General features: G+C 46.1%; 2 non-coding genes across 2 annotated transcripts; both read right to left on the reverse strand.

Annotated features, from left to right (window-relative positions):
• Nucleotides 1-1,290: 1,290 nt before the first annotated feature.
• On the reverse strand, nt 1,291-1,409 carry LOC112541736 (5S ribosomal RNA). The gene has a single exon (XR_003085701.1). It is a non-coding gene; the product is annotated as a 5S ribosomal RNA (ribosomal RNA).
• Nucleotides 1,410-1,761: 352 nt separating this feature from the next.
• On the reverse strand, nt 1,762-1,880 carry LOC112541737 (5S ribosomal RNA). Its single transcript, XR_003085702.1, has one exon. It is a non-coding gene; the product is annotated as a 5S ribosomal RNA (ribosomal RNA).
• Between the last annotated feature and the right edge of the window lie 7,960 nt (nt 1,881-9,840).

Raw genomic sequence — 9,840 nt, forward strand, 5'->3', positions numbered from 1 at the left:
ACCTCCCAAAGCTCAAGGTTAATTTAGCTGAGGCTAAGAACGGACCGGAATCCTGCTCAATAGCCATCTCGGTCCAGAGGTCCAAACGCTCTGCAGGTTGCCATCTTCCCTAACGTCCTAGTCCACTGCCCTTCCGAGGCCTCCCTTGGTCAATGCTAATAGAGATCGAGAGAATTTTGTACCAGTTGCAGAAAAAGAATTCCTGCATGTTATGTCTTTTACTCTTTTTTGCTTGTGTATTAAACCAAGATTTAGGGACAATCATCCTATCCATGTGGTCTCTAAGAATTGACAGTGACTTGATGGCACATATCAATCAATCAATCAATCAATCAATCAATCAATCAATCAATCAAATCAAGATATGGAGACCCGTCCACTCTTATAATGACTTTGGGTTCTACCCACACTGATTGCTGGACCATGAACCCTCAACTGAGATCTTGCAGGTTTTGGCTGAAAGAAAAGCTTCCTATTTTTGATCTCACTTCTTTGTTTTTCAGCCCCTTTATGGTCAAGTGGGGGGGTGGATACCTAGGGTTAAGCCTGGGGTAGAATCCTATTTTGCTATACTGATTCCTGTTTCTCTGTAAATGAGGAAGTCACTCATTCACAGGCAGAAGGTTAAAGTAGCCCAGCAGGTGCCAGGATGGGGCAGATGTTGGGACCCCCAACAAGCCGTTAGAAGACATTTCTGGAAAGCCAAGTGCTAACTGCCGTAACCACAAACAGGAGACTTCCTGTTTTCTGAGTAGCACAGGGATGGGTGAAACTGACTAGATGCCTGCCACAGACCATGCGGTTCTTTTCTCTGGATGTTCTCGCATGAACTGTGGATCTAAGCCTGCTTGACCCTGTGCTCGGGGCCTTGTCCACCGTGTCCTTTGTGGGCTTGACCTGACTCTGCAGACCCTTCATCAAGGCACTGCAGACTTCACAAGTGGTGCCCTGATTGAGGAGAGGGAAGGACCTGAACCTCGTCATGTAGGTGACTGAGAGGGGAGAAGAGTGCTGGGGGACCTCAGAATGCGTCTCCCAAGAGAAGAGAGGCTTCAGCTCGAGTTCTCCATATGCTCCAATTCTTCTCTGGAAGGCGGGGATGATGAAGAAGAATACAGGGTTGTCAGAACAATCAGATTGGCTGTATGACCTAAGCCTCATGCCATGTTTTGCAGGGACTGCATAAGTGGTGCATGAAAAGAGAGTCCAAATCAGCCCATTGTCACAGGACCCCCTTTGCAGGGGTAAATGCAGAAGGAAGGCCAGACTTATGCAGAAAATAGGGGCAAAAGCCTACAGCACCCGGTATTCCCAGGCGGTCTCCCATCCAAGTACTAACCAGGCCTGACCCTGCTTAGCTTCCGAGATCAGACGAGATCGGGCGTTTTCAGGGTAGTATGGCCGTAGACAATACAAAGTGTGCTTGCTGCTGCTTTTAAGCCGGCTCTCGGCGCCCGCCTACTCAACCTCCAGGTCGACCATGTACAGGACTCCCACCCAGGCCATCGTCCCCCGCCACCAGGCCCCCCATTCCTCTTGCTGCTGCCGCTGCCCTGCAAAGCCCGGCCTCTGAGTCCAATCCAGCAGGCCGGGAGTGGGAAACGCAGCCCACGCAGCCAAAACCACGGCGCGGCTCTGCCCGAGGGGCAGCGGGAGGAAGAGCGGCGCTGAGCCAGAGGGGGACGCGGAAGGCCGGCTGGCCGGGGGGCGGGGGGAAGAGCAAGGGCGCAGAAGGCAAAAAAAAAAAAAAAAAAAAGCAAAAGCCTACAGCACCCGGTGTTCCCAGGCGGTCTCCCATCCAAGTACTAACCAGGCCTGACCCTGCTTAGCTTCCGAGATCGGACGAGATCGGGCGCTTTCAGGGTAGTGTGGCCGTAGACGTTAGATACTTATTTGCCGTTGCTTTTAAGCTGCTTCTCTGCAGCCACTCTCATAATTATCAGAACTTTTCCTTGGGTGGTGGTTGCTGTTGCTGTTATTGTTATTATCCCTAGTGCTGGGCAACAAAATCTGCATGCTATTGTCTAGCCTTCACTCCATGTGATGAAAGAGAATCTGTGGCTTATGTTGTTGGGCAAGAGAACAAAATCTGGTGAAATCCTCATAGGCAGAGTTTTGGCCTTGCTGAATTCCTTTGGCTGGGAATTCTGGGAGTTTAAATCCAGCCCTCTTAGAATGGCTAAGGTGCAGAAACACTGCTTGAGATGAAGTGGTTTTCTTGGATCTGATAAAATCAGCTCAGCAACCCTGGTTGCCTAATAAATAAACTCAGCCAATGAATTCGCATCCCATAATAATTAATATCCAATGTTCATTCCAAGCAGGTCCTGATTTCTGTGTGGGAAGGTGGGTTGAGGGTTGAGCAGAAATCGTCTTTTTATTCTCCCATCGCTCCCCTGTATTCAATAACTTTTGGCTTAGACTTGGCAACCTGGCCCATTTTGCAAGCTGAGCCCCCTTGCAAAGGATTTTGGCAATGCGTGCATGGTGTGTGTGTGTGTTTCAAAATCTGAATACGGCATTGCAAGGGGAGTCCCACCTCTTTTGTATGGGCATAAAATCTGGATCAGTAAGCCATCAATACAGGGGAGAAATGGAGCGAAACTTTTCTTATAGGTGTTGCATTCAAAGGATGTTGGCGGGGGGGGGGGTTAGGGTTACTAAATGTAACTTAGTTGCAGCCTACAGCTATTAGAGACAGAAAGGAGAAAATGTCAGAAGACAAACCACATCATTGCAATCAAGGTTAAATTAAAACCAGTGTCTTTAAGATGAAAATCAGGATGACTAACTGTTAAAAGCTTGAAAAAGGTCCTCCCCTGTGTGCTAGATAGCCAAGTTTCTGGCAGCAGAGATCTCCAAAAGCCTCCTTGCTGCTGATCTAAGTAATGGGGAAGAATTTAAGCTGGTGTTTTTCAAACTTGGCCACTTTAAGATGGGTGGACTTCAATCATGCTGGCTGGGGAATTCTGGGAGTTGAAGTCCACCCATCTTAAAGTGGCCAAGTTTGAAAAACACTGATTTAAGCCATTTGAATATTAATACATGTTTTAGCATAGGGCTCCTGAGCATAGCCAGAGTTTTAAGTACAGCAGCCATTAATTAGCAAGCTTTGAGATAGCTTCACCTCTGTACAATATTAGCAGTTAGGCTTCAAAAGGAAGTTGGTCAGACCACTAGTGTTAGCTGAAGTGGCTGTTTGACGTTGAACGAGTGCGACCCAGCATAGACAATCTATTTAAAATTTTTGCCTTTTTACAATCCATTTTGAACCACTCACGTTTTATAATCCTGTAGTTCCTTGTTGCTTGATTCTAAACACACCCTGTTTTCTCTGTTCTGAGGTCTTGTTCATGGGTGCTTGACTTGGCTGTTTGATGGATGGATTGATTGATTTTGTGCCATTAAGTCATTTTTGACTCCTAGTGACCACATAGATAGATTTTCTCCATGACGCTCTGTCCCCAACCTGTTCTTTCAGGACTCCCAATTCACCACCACCATAACTGAGTCCCCCCTACCTTGCTGCTGTTCGTCTTCTTCTTCTCTTTCCTTCCACCTTTCCCAGCATCGGAGCCTTCTCCAGAGCGCCGGGTCTTTGCATAAGGTGTCTAAAGGAAGATCATTTCAGCCTGGACAAGGTATGGCTGGGGCACAAAGAGGATATGTCTGGGAAATTTTGGACATAGCGTTGCCCTATCTGTAAATATGCCAGATCCTGGTCATTGCCTTCTTGGCAGCAGAACATTGTATCCAGGCCGTCTTTCCTTCATGACCCAGTTTGAAGACCATACAGATGACTGTCTTGCCAGGAACCTGCTGTGTGGGTCCCTCCTGAATTCTGATGTCGGTCACCACTCTCTGCTGTTGCTGTGATATGAAATATGCTGGATTGGAGCCTCCAATCTAGGGTCACTTAGAATACTTTTTTAATTCCCAAGCAGACAGAGTATAATTGATTATGTGCCATCGTTGTTGACTCTTAGCAATCACTTAGATAGATTTTCTCCATGACGATCTGTCCCTAACCTGGTCCTTCAGGTCTTCCAATGGTGCACCCATCACCGCTGTAACTGAGTCCCCCCACCTTGCTGCCGGTCGTCCTCTTCTTCTCTTCCCTTCCACCTTTCTCAGCATCACAGCCTTCTCCAGAGAGCTGGGTCTTTGCATAAGGTGTCAGAAATAGGATGATCTGAGCCTTAATAAAGTATTTGGAGACAGAAGTAGTCTGGTGTCCTGCTTGAGTAGACAGAATAAACCGCATCTTGTCACTGCAGGGCCAAGGGAGAAGAGGAAGAAAACCTGTAAGCCACAAATGGTACAGAAATAAATTCAGGAGTTTCCTCCTGCAGTTTTTTCTCCAGCAGTCACCTGGCTGATTCCTAGTGGGAGACGTGGTCCCTGAGATAGTCAGCAGCAGTTGGTTGGATTTATATTCCATCTTTCCTCCTCCAATAATATCCCATCTCCATTTTTTTCACTCTAACATCCCCATGAATTCGATGGGGCTGAGATATTGTGACTGGCCCAAAGACACTCCATGAGTTGCCATGACTGTGAGTGGACTTGAACCAGGGTCTCCCTAGTGCTACATCCAATGCCTTAACCACCGAACCCCCCTGGATCTCAATAAAGTAGATTGTGAAAGCTGAGGATTTGTGAATATCTTATTTAGATTGGGATGAATTTGGCCAGAGTACTCACCAAAACCAGGCGTTTTTCCAGAGCTACCTGCAAACAGCAGAGTTGGACCTAATAGCTTCTGCAAGAAAACCAGCTGTTATACCAGGTAGATTTTGGAAAAAAAGTCCATTTAAACCAGGGTTTCTCAACCTTGGCAACTTTCTGCTGGCTGGGGAATTCTGGGAGTTGAAGTCTACCCATCTAAAAGCTTGCCAAGGTTGAGAAACACTGATTTAGACTTTCAGATGGAAAAGACCCTTTCTGCAAAGCTGAAGGAGCATGCCCTGGTGAGATCTTTCTTCTGTGGCGTCCCCATCACCTTGTCTCCAGCCCAGGAATGAGACAGGCGTGCATTGTAGTGATAGCAGCATAAAGCCATTTCTCTTATTTTGATAGCATCCAAGAAGAGGGATCAGCAAGGGAGGGCATTGCATTTTATGGCTTATGGTAAAGGTTTCTGCCAGCATTTCAGCTCCTGGGTAGGGAGGAGAAAGGCCCTAAGGGAAGAAGGAAGCTACTTTTAGCTTCCCCTCCATACAGGTACATCTCTGACGGCCAGAAGATGGCAGTCTTGGATTGGGGAACCTGGCTCCCACCTCCACCCCAACTCTGGATCTTCTGAGCCAGTCCAGGAAAAAGAAATACGTTCATGTTTCTACTAATTTATACAAGCGTCCTGCAGAAACACAGCATGGACACAGGTAATCAGTTCCCATCAGTTCCCATCTCCACCTAGGAGAAAGTGGTTAGGCTTTGCAATGTGCTCAGCCCCCAAGTTAATGAGTTACCCATTTTCTAGGTTCCCTCAAGATGCCGAATCTTAAGGAACTAACAAGCTGAGTTCTCCCATGACATCCTACGCCGTGAAAAACATGATCAAGGTTACCCCTAACCAAGCTTAGCATGTTGTGCCCAAGCATTGGTTGGGGCTTTTACTGATCTGGTTAATGGATGCACATATTCCTGGAATTTATCCCAGTCAGTACCTTGTTTGATGCCTGAAAAACAAAGAAACAGGGGTTGAACCCATCCCAAAGTAAACTAGAGACCGGGATGAGTAGAGATAGGACTTAGCCCAGATGTAAAAATTATGCCTGGCATTCCACTGAAATGTCCCACCAATGAAGGTTGTGGGTTCTCCATCTCTGGAGGGTTTTAAGAAGCAGTTGGTTGGAGAGCAATCTCTCATGGATGGTTTACCTGGTTTTTCTGTGCATTGTAGAGGATTGGACTAGATCAGTGTTTTTCAAACTTGCCAAGTTTAAGATGAGTGGACCTCAACCCCATAATTCCCCAGCTAGCATGGCTTAGCAGGATGTGTTAGTCTAGTCAATGAGTTGCCATTGGATGGGTTCATATAACACCCAACAACCGAGTTACTAGATTAGCTCATCTTCTGGGTTCACACAGTATGTTGAACCACAATTGAACCAAGTTAAATCTCTAAGTCCAAACTCAGAGAATATCCTAAACTGTATAACCAGATAAAATAATACTAACCGAGCTTGACATGTCATGCAAATCTACCCACTAAGTCTTTCACTCTCCTGGTTACGTGTGTTGTGTGAGCATCATCATTGGCTGAGCTTGTACAACTCACACCTGTTGGCTAAAATGGTGTTGGGTAGTTTGCGATTCAGCAGGTTATGGAAACTCAGCCATTGAATTACAGTAAATGTATATGGAGCAGTATATGGATCCAGTAGTAATGTATGGCTGTGAGAGCTGGACCATAAAGAAGGCTAAGCGCCGAAGAATTGATGCCTTTGAACTGTGGTGCTGGAGAAGACTCTTGAGAGTCCCCTGGACTGCTAGGAGGTCAAACTAGTCAATCTTAAAGGAAATCAACCCTGATTGCTCATTGGAAGGATCGATAATGAAGCTCAAGCTCAGATTCTTTGGTCACCTAATGCGAAGAGAGATCTCTTTGGAGAAGACCCTGATGCTGGGAAAGATTGAAGGCAAAAGGAGAAGAGGACGGCAGAGGATGAGATGGTTAGAAAGCATCACTGAAGCAATGAGCATGAAACTGAGCAAACTCAGGGAGGCAGTGAAGGACAGGAAGGCCTGGCGCAATATGGTTCATGGGGTCACGAAGATTCGGACACAACTTAACGATTGAACAACCAACAACAACAACATATGGAGCAGGCCATGATGCTAAACCATAATGTGCTTTCTTTGTCTGGATATAGCATGTTATGTGAAACAGCATCTGGGTTGTGTTAACCCAAGGTTTTCATGTTGCGTGAATATGATTTCGGATATAGTATGGAATGCTAGGATTTTAATGGAATTATTTTAAATATCAATGGATGGCTGAATTTATGGAGACAGTGGTGTCAGCACCTCTCCAGTCTTGATTGATCTTGAAAAAGTAGAGTTGAGAGATGTCAGATTGCTGCGCGGGAGCCAAACTCAACCAAAGGACACTTCCCTTGATCTTTTATTTCTTGCTCAACCATTCCATTTTATTTTTATCAGCTTGTAAGGGAGGTTGTGGGAGAAGATCCTGGCTGGCTCAAACTCTCTAGAGCGATTTTCTCAACGTCAGCAACTTTAAGATGTGCGGACTTCAACTCCTAGAATTCCCCAGCCAGCATGCTGGCTGGGGAATTCTGGGAGTTGAAGTCTGCACATCTTAAAGTTGCTGACATTGAGAAACACTACTGTAGAGTGAGTGTTCCATAGCAGAAAGAGCCTAAATTCAGATCTCATCAGCCCTATAAATGCCACCCCATCCCTCTTGTTCTTCTTAGCAGGAGAAGTCATAAGTTGCACATTGATTCTGTGCAGAATGAGCATAAGGTAATGTCCTGTCCAGCGTACCTCACAGGGTTGTTGATAAAATGAAGGGCAATTCCCATATAAACTGCCTTGAAAGGCAGTCTACCCGTCTGACAAGTAAAAGAAATACACTTAACTTTTCTGCAGGTCCAAATCTTTTCACAAACATGTTTTTGAGACCCTGCCAGCCTCTCTGCCAATGCAAACTATTCTTATCAAAGCCAGCCATGTACTTACCACCTCTCGCCCTTGCAGACCACCTTGTCCCCAACTGTCCCCAAACACCGAATGGAACAATCTAAGGTGAGCCGTCAAGAACAACCCCTTCCCCTAACTCCAACAAACAGCCCAGTCAGGGGGTCAAAAAAACCAAGGTGGTGCCACAACCATGCAATTGAAGCTCCACCCCTTTTTATGTGCCTTGGGGCTTTATGTGAATGTAAAAAGGGGTGAGGCTTCAATCCCATGGTTGTGGCCGCCATCTTGACTTTTCTGACCCCATCCTTGCAGATATCCCCGAGCTCAGCAAAGAAGCTGCTGGCAGAAGGGACATTGCTGAGGGACAGAAGAAACCAAGGTTAAAAGAAAAAAAAAGACAGAATAATAAAATCTGGTTGAGGAACGCAGAGCAGCTTTGCTAATGGACTAGAGTAGGAAGTGGCTGTGGTGGGAGGGGATGATGGGAGCTATAGCCCCACTAAGTCTGGAGGATCTGTTCCTGTGATGAACCTCTTAAGGGCTGCAGGTGAGGACCTTCAAAGGTGATGGTGGGTCAGAGGTCCTTCCTTCTCCTGCACTGCTCCCAGATTTCAGAAGCTGCTCCCCAGGAGCTGCGTTGGGGCATCTGCTCTCTCCGCCTTTAAAAATCCGTGAAGACGTTTTCTCTTGTTCACCAGGTTTTTAATGAGATGATCTGAGCACTTTATTGTCAAATCGCATCTGTGTTTTTAACATTTTATGTAAGTTTCATTTGCTGCATGGAACGTGCCCCAGACCAGACTAGGGAAGATATGTTTCAATAAAATAAAGTCATATAAATACAGAGTTGGAACAAATAAAAAGGCCTTTTCCTGATGCTGGAAGGAGATCAGATAGGCTGTGAATGAGGGTTCATCTGACAACTTCGGAAGACAAAGGATTTGGAGAACCAAGTTTCACAAATGAGTCGGAAAGCCCCCGGACACGGATAGGGAAGATCACCACTTGATCCTTGCAGATCCTAACCTTCCTTCTAGGCTGCCCCAGATCACAATGCAGACCTGCTTTAGGAATTAGTGAAGGCCTCCTTGCCCAGACATTAACTCCCTCTAATATAGAATACGAACGTTAGAATTACCAGTGTCAACTATTCCAACCCCCTGCTCAATATAGGATCCATTAGAACAATGTTTCTCAACCTTGGCAACTTTAAGCTGCGTGGACTTCAAGTCCACACAGCTTAAAGTTGCCAAGGTTGGAGAATTCTGGGAGTTGGCTGGCTGGAGAATTCTGGAAAATGAAGTCCACACAGCTTAAAGTTGCCAAGGTTGAGAAACACTGCACCAGAGCAATTCTAACAGACAACCTCTATTTTAAGAATTCTAGTGAAGGAGAACTCACCACACCATCTGGCAGCCCATTCCACTGGCTGACAGCTCATATTTTCAAGATGTTCCTTCTGATGTCTAAGCTTGAATCTCCTTCCTTGTCATTTTAATCCACTGGTTCTGATCCCATCTTCAAGGCTGATAGAGACTAAGTCCACTCCTTATTAGCAGCATCCATACAACCTGCTTAACCCGGTTCCTGAATTCATCCATTTTATTTCTTTTGCCCTGCACATTCAGCCACATAACCAGGAGCTCCTAGATCTCTAACTGAGCAGGTCAAGCAGGTGGCATGAATCCAGTTATCTTTGGTCTGTGCACATATGTGCGTGCTGGAGCCCAAAGTCACAAAGTGATGTGATGTCTAAGTTACTTGCAGTTTGGGATATCCAGGGCTAATTACAATAATTTTACTCCTTCTTCCATATCCTAGGAGACCCTAGCAGGAAGCTATTCCTGACACTATTGGATAATTCTTCCATCATAGCAGGTCCTTGCCCAGAAATCTCCCTCGGAATCAATGTATAGGCAAAACAAACATTTCTGTTGAGGAATTTTCATTTGGCATGATTTACTGTTCAGATTAGTTTGTAAGCTGTTCAGAGCCACACTGAAGGGAGCAGCATCTCAATTTGTAAAAGGAAGGAAGGAAGGAAGGAAGGAAGGAAGGAAGGAAGGAAGGAAGGAAGGAAGGAAGGAAGGAAGGAAGGAAGGGAGGGAGGGAGGGAGGGAGGGGGAGGGGGAGGGAGGGAGGGAGGGGGAGAGAGAGAGAGAGAGAGAGAGA

This window comes from Python bivittatus, unplaced genomic scaffold (genome assembly GCF_059951505.1).
Source record: "Python bivittatus isolate LINGU-HERP-01145 unplaced genomic scaffold, Pbiv_v1 ctg000980_np1212, whole genome shotgun sequence".
Taxonomy (NCBI): Eukaryota; Metazoa; Chordata; class Lepidosauria; order Squamata; family Pythonidae; genus Python; species Python bivittatus.